The sequence below is a fragment of the Schistocerca cancellata genome, chromosome 4, assembly GCF_023864275.1.
Source record: "Schistocerca cancellata isolate TAMUIC-IGC-003103 chromosome 4, iqSchCanc2.1, whole genome shotgun sequence".
Taxonomy (NCBI): Eukaryota; Metazoa; Arthropoda; class Insecta; order Orthoptera; family Acrididae; genus Schistocerca; species Schistocerca cancellata.
The window spans coordinates 827,668,470-827,685,013 of NC_064629.1; the positions used below are offsets into that span (position 1 = coordinate 827,668,470).

Genomic DNA, 16,544 nt, shown 5'->3' on the forward strand with positions numbered 1-16,544 from the left:
ATTGTAGGCCTAGAAGGAATTCCTGACCATCTCATTGAGGTTTTCAGAACCCTGTATCTATAGATTCGAGTTCCTGTATGAGAACAAAAGATGAGAACACCCTTTTCTTTACTATTTTGACACGCATCACACAGTATGCATTTCGTCACCATTCCTTCTCATATTAGTTATAGATTTCATAATGAGAAGAACTATGGACAACTCTAACATGAGCATATGTCTGAATGAGCAATCTACACTAAAAGGTAAGTGTACAAAAATTTTGTGGACAAAGTTCCAGAATTGTTTGAACAGACCTCGTATATACTCCACCAGTCACCATTGGTGCATGGCGGAGAGTACCTTGTACAACATCTAGTTGTCTCCTCTCGTTCCACTCACAAATACGAGTGAAAAACAACTGTCTACATACCTCTGTATGGGCCCTAATTTCTCTAATGGTTGTGGTCCTTGAGGGAAAATGTACGTTGAATGCAGCACAATCGTTCTGCAGTCAGCTTCAAATGCTGGTCCTCTAATTTTTTTCAATAGTGTGCCACAAAATATACGTCTCCCCTCCAGAGACTCCCATTTGAATTCACGAAGAATCTCCGTAATACTCATATGTTGATCAAGCCTACCGTAACAAATCTAGGGGAATGCCTCTGAATTGCTTTGATGTCTTATTATAAACCCAACTGGTGGGGATCTCAAACACTCGAGCAGTATTCAACAATGGGTTGCACTATTGTTCTATATGTGGTCTCTTTTACAGATGAGCTACACTTTCCTAAAATACTCCCAATAGATCAAAGTCTACTGTTTGCCTTAGTGATACACCACTGATACTGCATTCAAATATTACAGGATTGTTTTTCCAGCTCATCTGAATTAACTTACGTTTTTCTACATTTACAGCAAAGCTGCCATTCATCACACTAACTGGGTATTTTATCCAAGAAGCCCACACAGCAATCAGATTTTTGAATTTTTTTTTTATGTTTATGGTATGTAAAGTCCAGAACTCAAATGTTGATCGTCCACAGCAAACCGATGCAACTCTCAAAAATTTTCGAGAAAATCCATTTTTAATTTTCCAAGTACCTTTAATATCCTAAACTAAGGTCGAATTTTGTACAGGTAGTGTAGCTCTGTTGTAGAAAGCTCATCTTAAATGAGAGCAGCCTGGGTTCGACTGTCACACAAACCAAATTTTTAAACAAAGGTGCAGGTCCTACTACGAGCATCTCCCTGAAGCATAAAATACGTTAAGATGAAAAAAAAAAGGTAATGCTAGAGATTGGTAAGCTGCTTAGAGTCACATTTTGGTTTTTTCCCCCAGTTTGAATACCTACTGCATTTAAATATAAAAGTCATCAATATTATGCTAGTTAACACATATACAATTGTCATTTTTTATGAAAAATGAACATCTTTTTCTTAATTATATATCACACACAAAAAGTCAATTTTCATTCCAAATATAAATTCTTAGTCACTGATCTCTTGCAAAATATTGTTAAAATAAAAAAAATTACAAATTAAATTTTTTTGTCTTTATTTACTTTACTCTTCATGGAAAACCTTTTAGATTTTTTTTTTTTTTTATAAAATTTGCATTGGTCATGTATCGAACCCAGACCAACAACTCACCAAGCGAGCGCCCTACCACAAAGCCACACTGCCTGTCAAAATATCGAGATTAATTTAGTGTACTAAAGGTGCTCAGAAAATTTCAAAGTCAATCTTTTTGAGAGTTGCATCAAACAACTTTGGGATATCAACATTCAAGTCTTGAACTTCACATACCATAAGCATAAAATAAAATACAACTGCCATTTCATCACCTTGAAGTCATTTTTGTATCCTTCAGCAGTCGGTCAACCTATCCATACAAAACACTATCATCAGCAAACAGCAACAGATTGCTGCTAATCCTGTCCATCAGATCATTTATGTATATAGTGAATAAGAGCTGTCCTATCACACTTCCCTGGGGCACTTCTGCGGACCTTCATTAACAATCTGCACTGAGGCACCATGTCAAATACTTTCTGGATGTCTGGGAATATGGAATCTGCCTGTTGCTTCCTTTGCACTGGGGGATGACATGCATGAAGGCATTGGCCTGGCAGCACGTCAACTGGCCTACCATTAATGCCAAAATTGAATGTGTGTGCCACTCCTGTCATGCCTGCTCCCTCAATCAGGCGACTCCTGCTCACGTTTCCCACCATGTCCCCAGCCCCACCACCCATGGGAGAGGGTCTACATTGATTTTGCTGGGCCATTTAAGGGAACTATGTGGCAGTTTGGGGACACGCTCTCTAACTTCTCGTATGTGAAACGAATGTCACCATCCGTGCCCTCGAGAGGATTTTCGCCGGGTGACTTGCCCCCTGGTGTCGACTAGAGATCCCAACTGACAACTGCACAGCTTCTTCCAGACATTCAAAACTCAGATGCTGATCACTATACGAATGTCATGTGCCAAGGATGCCCTGCACAGCTCCCTCATAATGTACAAAGTGCACCACAGTCAACAGGTTCAAGGCCAGATGAATACTGCATCAGCTTTGCGCCCTTTTAGAATTCCAGCATCCCAAGCACTGTGCCCAGCCTGCATACAGGCTTGCCTGTGCATGGGGCACTTGTAACTGGGCATGCACACTCAGCTGGTATCCAGGGTGCATCTATGGGGTTTTCGCAGGCTACAGGGACACTCAGTTGTTTGATGTTGCATACAGGCACATCCAATGGCCCACCTCTGCAACTAGTTCCTGCTTAGACTAGTTGCAACTGGCATTCCCAAACTCTGTCTCTGCTCCCCAGATAGGACACTACAGCTGCCACCAGCGATGCCTCTTGGTCTTGCCTCGTGAGCCAGTACAACCTCTACCCTGCAACTCCGCTTGTCAGCAGGACGGCGAGGGGATCACAGTTTCAGAGTCTGTGGAGACAGACCCATTTTTTCCGACCCTACCTTCCCTCACTCAGGTTGCACCAGTGCAGTTTGCTGCCTCTGATGCATTTCCATCTTCACTGCCTCCAGGTTGTACTGATGCAGCTTGTTGCCTCCGGTGCACTGCCCCCGCAGTTCGCAGCTAGGTTGCCTGAGAAGGCCAGCCCTAAGCCCATGGTTCTGTTGGTGTAGAGTGCTGCTACTCCATCCAACTTCCCCCCCCCCCCCCCCCCAATCCCCTCCCCACCCCACTAACACTGAAAGCAGCTGGGACATTTTCAGACCTAAATGCCAATTTCAGGGGGAAGGGACCTAATATCCTCACTGCTGTCCAATATTGATAGTGACTCAGAGGCATTACTGCTTGTGATTGACAGGCGTCCCCACCAAAGGCGTGTGCAGCATTTCATATGGGCCCAATCACTCACAGCAAAAGGGCTATGCAAGGAGCTGCAAGTCAGTCTCGTAAAGTAGTCGAATACCAACCCTGCTCTCAACACTAATTTTCTGGTTATTTTTATTGGTATTTATTGAGTTCTCAGCTCACAATGAACTTGGCTGTGTTTAGCGATTACTTATTCTCATGGGGAACTGATACAAAACTGATCTTGGCATTTACTGAGATATCCTTTTTATTGTATATATCTTTAGTCAACTGACACACCACTTCCAGTACTCCACTCCTGAATTATAAGCATTTTTTATCTATTTCAAAGTGGTTCTCAAACCTCTCCATTCAACTTTCTAGTAACCTATATCAACACTGAAAATGTATGAAAAGATTCCATGAAATAATAAGAAATAAAAATGACAAGAACTCAAAGAACAGAATCTGAGGGTTTTTGAGAGTCAGGATAGCATGCAAGGAGGTATCAGAGTGGCTATGAAGTTGAATGAGGTTTTTACTTTTTACTAGATTTATAACGCAGCCTCATTTGCAGATTTTTTGAAGATAGGGAAGGTGTTATTGTTAATAATTGACATTTGTAGCAGAGTCATTACACTGTATTTGTCACACACTTGTGTCAAATGGAAACAGTGAACTATGCACACAAACCCTAAAACATAAACTTAACATAATCCAGAAGGCAAACTTCCATGGCTGGTATCTGCAATATTGCTGATATTTGTATTATGGGCCTTAGGACAATGTTCAAGGCATAATTCTCTGCGTAATGTGCTGTCTTCCAACGCTGGACACATCATCGGAGGCTTTAACAACTCAGAAAGCCAAACTGTTTACATGCATCCACACAAGAGTTTGTTTGTGATGTCATCAGACTCCTGCCTAAGATCACGGAGTCATGCCAATGTATGCAATGGATTTGTGGGGAAGAGCTGGCACAGTTTGTTTTATTAAACACTAATTCCCACACCATGCCTAATTTCAATCCTCCTCCTCAGCCTCCTCCTCTTCTGTTGAAATTGTTTTTGTGATTTTATATTTCTATGGCCTCCGCACAACCTAGGAGAGTAATTATTATATCTTGTAAAACAACAGTGTCTGAGAAATCAATTTCATGGCTTCCCTGCCCTAGTGCACGATCTATTACTGCTGATTTATCTGTCTTGCCTTGGACCACATTTTAATGCTCATGAAACAAATATCAACAGTTTTTAGGCAGAATCTCAAACCACATGCACGTTTCTCAACCACTCCTGAAGTATTTCTAAATGATGAGTACATCAGGAAACTTAGTTCTGTCTGGGTATAAGCGTGATGAACATGCCATTTGTAAGTGAGAGTGGGTCTGATCAGTGCCAGATGTCCTTTGTGAATGCTTCAGCACCCACCACTAGGCACGATATTAAAACACTGGTGAGTAGAGACCTTGGTTTTACCACATAGATCATGAAGTTGTTATAAGCCTCTATACCACATAGATGCAACCTCCATGTTAGCTACATGCTATTACAGTATATGGATGTTGAGGTGAAACACATCTTAACTGACAAACTCAGTGCACTTATCTTCCCTGAGTCACATTACGCTTCCTCAGACACACACAGGACTACCTACCTGAGCTGATATACATTTCCACAGTTATTTGGGGGATCAAGATGGTTCTTACATAGCTTTTTTCTTCTACTCCCAACAGGATGAGTTGATTCTTGGTAAATACAAACATCCAACTCAACAAGGTAATTTCCTAAGCATATATTGGCTACAACAAGGATCCGTTATAAGTACCAAGACAAATGGATTCAAATTGTGAGTTCTTTTTTTTCCTTTTCTTTTTCTCATCAGAAAAACACAAGTGGGACAATTAATGAGTTGTCAGTATCCTATTCACACTGGTTTTTAGGAGAATTACAACCACTCTGAAGGATCTATATGAATGAAATAAAGTGCATACCACAGATTAGGTAACAGAGTCTTTAAAATTTGCAGTGAGGAATCAAAGAAAGGCTAGATATGTTCCCGAGAAATCAGCCTTCACACTGTTTTATACGAGTTTACAAAGCATCACCACTGGTTGCTGGAGGACTATGCTGAAAGTACCGGGTGATCAAAAAGTCAGTATAAATTTGAAAACTTAATAAACCATGGAATAATGTAGATAGACAGGTAAAAATTGACACACATGCTTGGAATGACATGGGGTTTTATTAGGAAAAAAAGAAAAAAATCATCTACTGTTATCGGGCCTTTTTTCTTCAAGGAAATGCGTGATTCTGGTTTTGTAACTGCTACCATGACGGGTGAGAGGTACGCCGATATGTTACAGAATCGCATCATCCCCAGCCTGGCCAATAAACACCTGTTGGAACGTACGATGTTTATGCAGGATGGCGCTCCACCCCATATTGCTAGACGTGTGAAAGATCTCTTGCGCACATTGTTTGGTGATGATCGTGTGCTCAGCCGCCACTTTCGTCATGCTTGGCCTCCCAGGTCCCCAGACCTCAGTCCAGGCAATTATTGGCTTTGGGGATACCTGAAGTCGCGCAAGTGTATCGTGATCGATCGACATCTCTAAGGATGCTGAAAGACAACATCCAACATCAAAGCCTCACCATAACTCTGGACATACTTTACAGTACTGTTCACAATATTATTCCTGGACTACAGCTATTGTTGAGGAATGATGGTGGACATACTGAGTCCCCCTAGTAAAACCCCATGTCATTCCAAGCATGTGTGTCAATTTGTACCTCTCTATCCTTATTATTCTGTGATTTATTCAGTTTTCAAATTTATACTGACTTTTTGATCACCCGGTATTATTGACAATGTGATATCTAGAGTAGTGACGGCAAATTCTGAATGGGGAAATGAGTAGCACATATCCCTTTGTAGCAAAATTGCACAAAATTCTTAATTCAAGATACCGGGTCATATCATTCAAGGGCGTAACAATGTAGGCTCCTGTCAAACTACATATAGTATGGGAGCAATGTGCTGTTTCTCAAGTGCTAAATATAACAAATTGATGACCGTTAACCCAGAAAATACCCCACATTCATTCTGACATTCAATTCAGCAGTTTTGCCTGAACATATTAAGCCTTGATTTATCTGCTAACGGGTTGGTTCACACATCCCAAATCATCTCCAGAGCTTCAAATGCCAAAAGAATTAGCGATACCACACTTGTTTGTGAGGGTCTTGCTACTTGATTTAGCGATGTAGCACAGGTTGGGCAAAGGATAATTGTCACCAAAAGTCTATTATCTTTTCAAGCTAAAATTCAGCTACTAGCAAGGATTCTGGTTTATAATAAAGACAAAAAGATCCAAGAAATAGAGAAGAGTAAATGTGTACACTAGCCCGAGGCTAGAAAAATGTGCCAATTCATGTAGCTATTAATTGTTGTTATATCTTTTGTCTTTGCAGTGAGAAATATCATAGCAAAAATTGTGTATACAGAGACATAGATGGTGCATTTTTGGACTCAACAGGCTCTTGTATGCATGTGTGTCATGCAGTTCTTTCAAGTTCTACCACTAAACCTGCCATCTTCCCATGTCAAAAATTGAGAGAGAACAATTATGACCAAAGTAATAATCATACCTGAAACAGACTCACTACAGTTAGTGATACCTTAGAAACACAACCAAGATACTCCCCATCGAGCAAATAAGGAACCAAAAAGCACATACCAAGTAATATGACAAACAAGTCACCAGATAAAATGGTGTACATTTCATCTGAAGGGTCTGCTTAAGACCCAATCTTAGAAGACATGGAATATAAAGTATATTACAAGGAACTCTAGCCCCACAATCAGGCCACTGTTGGTTGTGAGTTCTTAATGTTGGCTGAAAGGCAAATGAAAAGAAAAACCGATACAGTAACCTGGCTCCAATACTATAGTGCTTAATATGCATGCCCCATGGTGCTTGTAGAACAAAGAAAGATTATTAGGAAAGGAGTCTGCACAAGACCAGTTTTTAAGAGTCCCTTGTGCTAATGAGATATACATTCCATACAAAGGTAATCATCAGACAAGAGAGAGCTTATGGTGAAGTGGGAATCCTTGTGAAAAATAAATACCACTCAAGCCAATAATGGATGGATGTCAAAAGAAATTTTGACCGAATCATGAACGGTTGCCGAAAAAAAATCGTCTAAATATGAATATTAGAAATAAATAATCATCTTGTGCTGATGCAGTACTTCTTATGCCCATGCTTGCTATGAAAATAGAATGAGGAAATCTGCCTCATGCAAGACACCTTTTCTGTTTTGTTTTACCCAGACACATTTCAGCACTTTTTGTGCTAAATAAAATAACCCAGTGAAGATAGTGCAAAAAGTGCTGAACCATGTCTGTGTAAAACGAAACTGAAAAAGTGTCTTGCATAAGGCAGAATTCCTGTCCTATTAGCAGTAAGCATTGTAACTTAGAGAGGTACAGTGCAAACCGCTTTTGTGACTCCACAAAGAAGTCATACACATTGAGAAACTGATTTCATGCTAAATGGCTGCAAATTGTGGCTATAAAATGATGCTGTTATATACTATTAGTAAGCAAACAGCACCAAAGGGCCCTCACACATCAAACAAAGTAGAGTTCCAGTCTGGGGAGACTTCCAGCCAGAAGCCTTGGATGACAAACAGCCCACAGCAGATAGCAAGGGAGTGAAAATTATATTGAATTAACTTTGTAAACTAAGAAGGACTTGCAAAGTATGCCTGTATGTACCTCTGGACTAGGGTTATTGGTTTCCACCATACATTGGTATCCTTGGGTAACAGAAGAAATATTGAATTTAATTGATGAAAGGAGAAAATATAAAAATGCTGTAAATGAAGCAGGCAAAAAGGAATACAAACGTCTCAAAAATGAGATCGACAGGAAGTGCAAAATGGCTAAGCAGGGTTGGCTAGAGGACAAATGTAAGGATGTAGAGGCTTATCTAACTAGGGGTAAGATAGATACTGCCTACAGGAAAATTAAAGAGACCTTTGGAGATAAGAGAACCACTTGTATGAACATCAAGAGCTCAGATGGAAACCCAGTTCTAAGCAAAGAAGGGAAAGCAGAAAGGTGGGAGGAGTATATAGAGGGTCTATACAAGGGCGATGTACTTGAGGACAATATTATGGAAATGGAAGAGGATGTAGATGAAGATGAAATGGGAGATTGGGAGATACGATACTGCGTGAAGAGTTTGACAGAGCACTAAAAGACCTGAGTCGAAACAAGGCCCCCGGAGTAGACAACATTCCATTGGAACTACTGACGGCCTTGGGAGAGCCAGTCCTGACAAAACTCTACCATCTGGTGAGCAAGATGTATGAAACAGGTGAAATACCCTCAGACTTCAAGAAGAATATAATAATTCCAATCCCAAAGAAAGCAGGTGTTGACAGATGTGAAAATTACCGAACAATCAGTTTAATAAGCCACAGCTGCAAAATACTAACACGAATTCTATGGAAAAACTGGTAGAAGCCGACCTCGGGGAAGATCAGTTTGGATTCCGTAGAAATGTTGGAACACGTGAGGCAATACTGACCTTACGACTTATCTTAGAAGCTAGATTAAGAAAAGGCAAACCTACGTTTCTAGCATTTGTAGACTTAGAGAAAGCTTTTGACAATGTTAACCGGAATACTCTCTTTCAAATTCTGAACATGGCAGGGGTAAAATACAGGGAGCGAAAGGCTATTTACAGTTTGTACAGAAACCAGATGGCAGTTATAAGAGTCGAGGGGCATGAAAGGGAAGCAGTGGTTGGGAAAGGAGTAAGACAGGGTTGTAGCCTCTCCCCGATGTTATTCAATCTGTATATTGAGCAAGCAGTAAAGGAAACAAAAGAAAAATTCGGAGTAGGTATTAAAATTCATGGAGAAGAAGTAAAAACTTTGAGGTTCGCCGATGACATTGTAATTCTGTCAGAGACAGCAAAGGACTTGGAAGAGCAGTTGAACAGAATGGACAGTGTCTTGAAAGGAGGATATAAGATGAACATCAACAAAAGCAAAACGAGGATAATGGAATGTAGTCAAATTAAGTCGGGTGATGCTGAGGGAATTAGATTAGGAAATGAGACACTTAAAGTAGTAAAGGAGTTTTGCTATTTAGGGAGTAAAATAACCGATGATGGTCAAAGTAGAGAGGATATAAAATGTAGACTGGCAATGGCATGGAAAGCGTTTCTCAAGAAGAGTAATTTGTTAACATCGAGTATAGATTTAAGTGTCAGGAAGTCGTTTCTGAAAGTATTTGTATGGAGTGTAGCCATGTATGGAAGTGAAACATGGACGATAAGTAGTTTAGACAAGAAGAGAATAGAAGCTTTCGAAATGTGGTGCTACAGAAGAATGCTGAAGTTAAGGTGGGTAGATCACGTAACTAATGAGGAGGTATTGAATAGGATTGGGGAGAAGAGAAGTTTGTGGCACAACTTGACTAGAAGAAGGGATCGGTTGGTAGGACATGTTTTGAGGCATCAAGGGATCACAAATTTAGCATTGGAGGGCAGTGTGGAGGGTAAAAATCGTAGAGGGAGACCAAGAGATGAATACACTAAGCAGATTCAGAAGGATGTAGGTTGCAATAGATACTGGGAGATGAAGAAGCTTGCACAGGATAGAGTAGCATGGAGAGCTGCATCAAACCAGTCTCAGGGCTGAAGACCATAACAACAACAACAACAACAACAACAACCATACATTTATCTGCATGTACCTATATCTGCACATCACTTTCAATGTGACAAGGACTTCAAACTAAAGGTTCGATTACAGTGATGATCAGGCACTTCCATGGTTTGTGGTCTGCAGTACCATACGGTACTGTGTATACCCAAATCTTAATGAAGTTATAAGCCGGATTGGCCATTTTTTCTGGTTACTGACTGGAGAATCTAGTAAGCTTCATTTATGCCTTACACATACAATATTGTAACCTAGTGTCTGTCCTCTTCTGCATTTTCATTTCAAAGATGAAGAAGCAATAAAAAGCAGGCCAGTGAACCAACACAGAGTCTCATTTCCTTGTCATCACTGCATCTATCTCCTTAGCCTAACATCCAAGTCATACCATGCTGTCTCTAACCACAGAAACCAGAAAAACCTTAGCTTGAACCCATCATCATCTCAGTCCTAGACACAGCCACTCATGTACCATGACGCATATCACCTCAAATCCCGCATCAACTAAGTAAGTACGTTACGGTCCATGTCAGGTTACCACACACAAACTGGTGCCAGGTGTTGGGTCCAGACTTCAATACCTGGCTTACTATCTTTACTAAAAAGTAAGGTGCCTTAGAGCATGAAAGATAGAATTTTTTCTAAGGAGAAATAGCAAACCCCATCTTAGAATGAATCGGCTTGAGCTTTCGAGGTACATCAGGTACAATGAACAGGTAGATCAGTCCTTTCCAGCATACAGCAGGAGCAAAACAAGAAGTCAGGAGGTTGTCCACCGAGGTAGACCAGTCCTTTCCAGCATACAGCAGGAGCAAAACAAGAAGTCAGGAGGTTGTCCACAGTCCTGTGTTGGAAAATTACAATAAAGCAGCGAGCAGCCCACTGGAGTAAACAACAGAAAATGGCTTTGCAGCTGTTACGAAAACTCTCAGAGCCATAGACTATCCTTTCTCAGAAAGGATAAAAAACCACCTAATATGGATCTGGAAGTTAGTGAGGGCCCTGCTCACTATATAGTCTTGTATGATGAAATTAGAGAATTCATAGACAATTGTGACCAAGTCACAGTGTGCTATTGAAATTAGGATTGTGGGTGCAGTTCAAAGAAAACCACTTGTATGCAATTTGACAACAAGTTGGGTAAATGTGAAGGGTATTTTGTTGGAGAACTATGAGACAAAATGGACTTTGGATTACCCTGCACGTCTGTCATTCTCTGGTACGCAGAACAGGGCCGAAAATACGACCAAATGGGCATGATTTGTTGACACATTGCAGGACCAATTTTGAGAAGCCATCCTGGAAATAATGGGAAATCTGACATTCTGGGAAGCCTAGTGCTAATTGGGAAAGTGGCACGAGCAGTATTCATACGGTGAATTGAAGATGAGAGGACTGAAACAGTCATGAGAGCAAGCACAGAAGATTTAATGTTAGCCCAAGCAGTGGATCTAGCATTAACAAAAAAAAAAGCATTCATCGCCTCTTGTAAAGAAAAGTCTGGTGAATCCAGTCTATGAGAGATTACTGTTTTAGATGTATGGGAGGAAGTCATTGTGCAAGGAACTGCACTATAGAGAGATGCATCAGGATAAGAGACACCATGTGACCGAGTTGCACTGGAGCGGGGAAATGGACACCCCATCCACCATCACCCTTGAGAAAGATAGAGGAAACACATACAGAGGTCATAAGGAATATAGGGAGAAGAATAAGGAGTATTATCAATGTGCTCAAAACCCCAAGGAATTCAGAGCAGGAGACAAGGTGTTTTTCATGTTTTAAGGATGCTTGGACCAAATGCAGTCCTCCAATTAACAAATAAAAAGTTCATAACAGTATACGTGTACAGATTAAAGGAGCTCATTTAACTTTAGACATGTGAGGTTGTGATAAAAGTTGAGTTGATGTATTCTGAAATACAAAGCAAGAAGAAAAGGCTAAATTCTATCTCAAAACTGATTAATGACTTGTGTATAGGAATTCTTAAGGTACTGGGGAGGGAGACGAGGTGATCATCATCAGAGACATGATGAGCCCCTGTCACTTTGCCACTATTAGCCTAACCCTGGCAGCAGTAGCACACAGGAGGGATAGGATAGCATATGAATGAATTAGAAAATAACTTTGGATTATACAAAATGGTAGCAGAGACTGAGAGACTCAACTGGAAAACACGCATTTCCATCTATACGTTGGTAACCACCACCACATTCGTAACCAAAGGAGTGATGCTTAGATATCTCACATGCAGCATCCAGTGCATGAAGTGAAAAAGAAGAGAAGTGTTATGACCATGTGCACGGAATTGCAATCCGGCTCACAGGAAATTCTGGGAGTGCAGATGAAGGATGGAGAAGATGTGATTACTTATAGTATGCACTTGCGTCACAGGGATGTATTAATGGAAAATCTACTATGCTATGTCTGTGTTTTACACTTACTAATGTTACTAACTGGTGTCTCTGGTCTTCTACATGTTCAATGCAAACACGTGAAGAAACAGTAGAGACCTGAAAAATCTCAACTTGACCCCATCGCTACATAAGTTCTGTATGCAGCAGCTCGTGTACCAAGAGGCAGAGGACATCAAATTCAACGTCACCTCCGATCTGAGTGTGAGCTTCTAAGTACGTTATGACCCACATCTGTTTATGACTCTAGTTCCTCAATCCACTCCCACTCCTTAACTGTGTTTCAGGCCATCCATTGCATGTATTTCTCAGAGAAACTAGGCCAGAACGTCCAAAATTCATTTCTTTGCTTACAGGAGCTATGTAAGGAGGTCATATTCTACAGTGTACCAAATCACATAGGAATCTGGAGCAAAGAACTGCTAGAAATAACAATCGTGTCTGCAATGTAAATACTGTGGAGTTTTCTTCCTACATGCAGTCATCACCGTTGAAGCACAGGGCCGAGTATGATTGAAAGGATAATTGATTATAAGAGACAGAAAACTGCTGTCAGTGTGTATGGTGAAGATGCAGGTGCCTAGGCCATTATCAGCATCTCATTCAAGTTGCTGAATGGTGTGGGCTGGGCTGGCTCACAGCCTATAAATATGTTCACCAACCCACCCAAAAGACAGTGATGGTGGTAGTGGTGGCTACTATCCAACAGGTTATGTCAGTTCATAGTACTGAAGCCTACAGATGTCTTGGTGTGTGGAGTTTGACCACCATTAGACTTGCCAAAGACGTGAACTGTACTGGATGGACAGTCATAATAAATCCATTAAAGTTGTCCAGGTCTTCGATTATTTACTGGAGCCAGTTCTCAAACCTGAGAATGCATCACCGAGCCACAGCTGCAGATAACAAACACAGATACTGCTGCTACTCACAGCCTTGCTGTGTCAGCCTACGAACAGAAACCGATAATGTACAGACCCAGTACAACCATCTGATATGTTGTTAGGCACGCCATCCTGACAACCCTCTGCTGTTCTACTCCGCCCTCATTACAACTGGTGACAGAAGTGGCATTGAGTAAACTAGTGTGGTCAGTTTTCAGCACATCACTGCACTAATTCAACTGGTGTGCTCAAACATGACTCCACTGCATACTTTGTTTCTGCCAGATCGTAGCCAACAGTGTGAGTAAGCATGGATTTACGGGGTGGGTGCTTTTGCCATGTGCGACCTACTGCGACCTATCTATTTTTGTGTTTTCCCTCTCTATCCTTAATAATTAATAGTTACAAGAAGGGGACGGGGGCAAAAAAGTTACTGCTCAAGATTGATTGCACCATTTTTGTGCTAGATTGCACAGTTACATGTGGATAATTGTAGTTTGGCTGATAACTAAATACGTTGAGCATAGCCAGAGGGGAAGAAACCCTAGTGTCTCCTAGTTCACCTACCCCAGTATTGGACTACACTACATCTGCTTTGATCGCACTGTTCGACAGGAAATCTGGGAAAAAAATTGAAGTTTTTCTTGAGAATATGAAGGCTGTAGTGACTTTCGCAACTTGTCAAATGACCGATAACTGAATATAACACGGTTAAAATTGACAGGCGATGCATGTGTCTTTATAACACGATAATGGAAATTAAGTTGTGTGGAAAGCTTTGTGCATTTAGAAGTTGGACTGACCAAGTGCTGTAAATAAGTGATACGCTGTACGCTTCAAACTGCCTGAAGTTGAGTAATACTTGAAACTGAAATCACTAAAAACAAAATGATTAAATTTTTGCCAATCATGAAGTGGAAACAACTATGTTTAATAATGGATATGGTGACTCAGTGACATATCAAGTAACACACAAAATAGTGTTTGATTCGTATTTCTTGCTGTTGCTTTTTAAATGGTGATTGGTTGGTTCGTTGGATGGCTGATTTAGGGGAGGGCACCAAACCTGAGGTCATCAGTCCTGCTGGATTAGGAAAAGATGGGAAAGGAAGTCAGCTGTGCCCTTTCAAAGGCACCATTGTGGCATTTTCCTGAAGCGATTTAGGGAAATCACAGGAAACCTAAATCAGGATGGCCCGACACGAGTTTGAACCGTCATCATCCTGAATGCAAGTCCAGTGTGCTACCCACTCCGCCACCAGACTCGGTTTGAAATAATGGTGGTAATACTCATCTTCCACTAGAGAATTCCTTTATTACTTCAAGCTGTATACTTGGTAGAATTCAGTTGGAATTTATTTCTCATAAATAACAATACCAGCAGAAAATTTCCATGCCATTACCCTATATACTATATATATGAGAGATATTAGGAGAGTAATACATCACTATTTATTTTACTCAGTTGAAAAAAGAAAAAGTAAGTTACAGTCAAAGTATCTGTCCATTTTTCAAACTCACTCATTAAAATACTTTTCCACGTGTCTTTGAGCAGGTGAGTTTTTTCATTATCCCATGTATCTTAAGACTTCTTTATCAATGCAAATTTTTTATCAGTTCAGAAGTCTTTACATGTAGAAAGTAGCCAAGTTGCATGTGGCACGATCAAGGCTGTACCAAATGATGCACCTGATGTTTGAAGCCTGCCGAATCTGAATAGTCAGAAAAAAAACTTTTGAACAAAGTAAAAATTAAATGTGTTTTGTTCTTTGATTGATAATTTGAAGTACTCTGTGATTCAACACGAGCTTTGTGCCACATACCAGTGGCTTTTTTATGATAGTCAAACATCAAATGATTGGACACTCTCCTTATAGCAAGAAAGATAAGGGTCTTCAGACTAACAAGTGTACCACCATCTTCAAAACTCATTTCTTCGTTTGAAGACCATAGTAATAAACCCATTTTCTGCTGCCTGTAGAGGTATTACTCACATAGCAAGATGCATTATGTAAGAAATTTGTAAAAATTCTTCTTTTCTACCATGAGACATGATGTGTGTTTTGTTCCTGTGGAAAGAACTGTGGTGTCCACAAAGAACAAAGCTGCCTTGCTATAGTATGCTTGAACACACATTCATTTTCTTCCATTAGTTTCAGTACTGCAGCAATATTCTATTTAATAAATGGCAGAGGAAGTCAAGCTATCCGGGGAGAGTCCTTGAGGTTGACATTTCATCCTGCAACTCTTTGAATCATCTCAATACCGTAAAGTGGTGTAAACAAAGGAGCCATTCCTTTAAAGCACAGACCAACTGACAGCCTTCAACTCAAGTCAAATAATTACACAGGCCTATGGGTTTTCTTCTTCCGCCCTCCGTACCCTCTCTTGATACCAAATGATCCTACAGATATGTGAAAACACAGAAGTAAGCTGAGTTCTTGGCTATAGAACATTTATTAACATGGAGGGATGCAGGTTGTATCTTGTACTTTGGTAGCCTCACACATAATAGCTACACACACATGCACATGCCACTCCACTGAGGACAATCCTTGAACAGTTGTGAAATTATAGGCCTTTTCAATTACACAGCATTTTGTAACACCTAGCAGGTTTAAACATTGGACTTGTTTTAGTGGAGGCAGGTTTCATCCACACAGTTAAATTTATAGTTTCCATTGTTTGTTTTAAAAAATTTCACATGAATACTGGGGTGGGACACACTGTACAGTGGATTAAATTTAGTTAATCTGATATAATTAAATTTTCCTCAAGGCATTTGAGTCTCATCTTTATCAACAATAATAATGGAAGCTGAAGATATGATTTAAAATTTGTGCCATAGCTGGGACTTGTAGCCAGGTCTCCTTGGTTGCTAGGCAGGTATGCAAGCCATTAAACAACCACAGCACTACAACTAGCATAGCTGCACGGAATACCCTAGTAAAATCCCCTCCCTAACACAAACTTCAATTCACATATTCAGCTTATTTTCCCCTTCTTAGATCATCATTCAAATGTCTCAAGGAAAATTTAATTATATCAGATCTATACATCACCTACGCCTGAGGTACAGGCATGACTTCCCCATTACGTACAATGCTGGGGTTCTATTCCAATACTGGAGAGCCTCAGCAATAGTAAATTATCGCAAATTTATTTAACTTTTACAATTCCACTTTAAGTGCCAATGAG

At 40.4% G+C, this 16,544-nt stretch overlaps 1 protein-coding gene across 3 annotated transcripts in view; it reads right to left on the minus strand.

The window, feature by feature from the left end:
* The window catches only part of LOC126184877 (cyclin-dependent kinase 17-like), a 205,255-nt gene that overhangs the window by 149,930 nt on the left and 38,781 nt on the right, over window positions 1–16,544 (minus strand). The gene's annotated exons all lie outside the window — the stretch shown is intronic.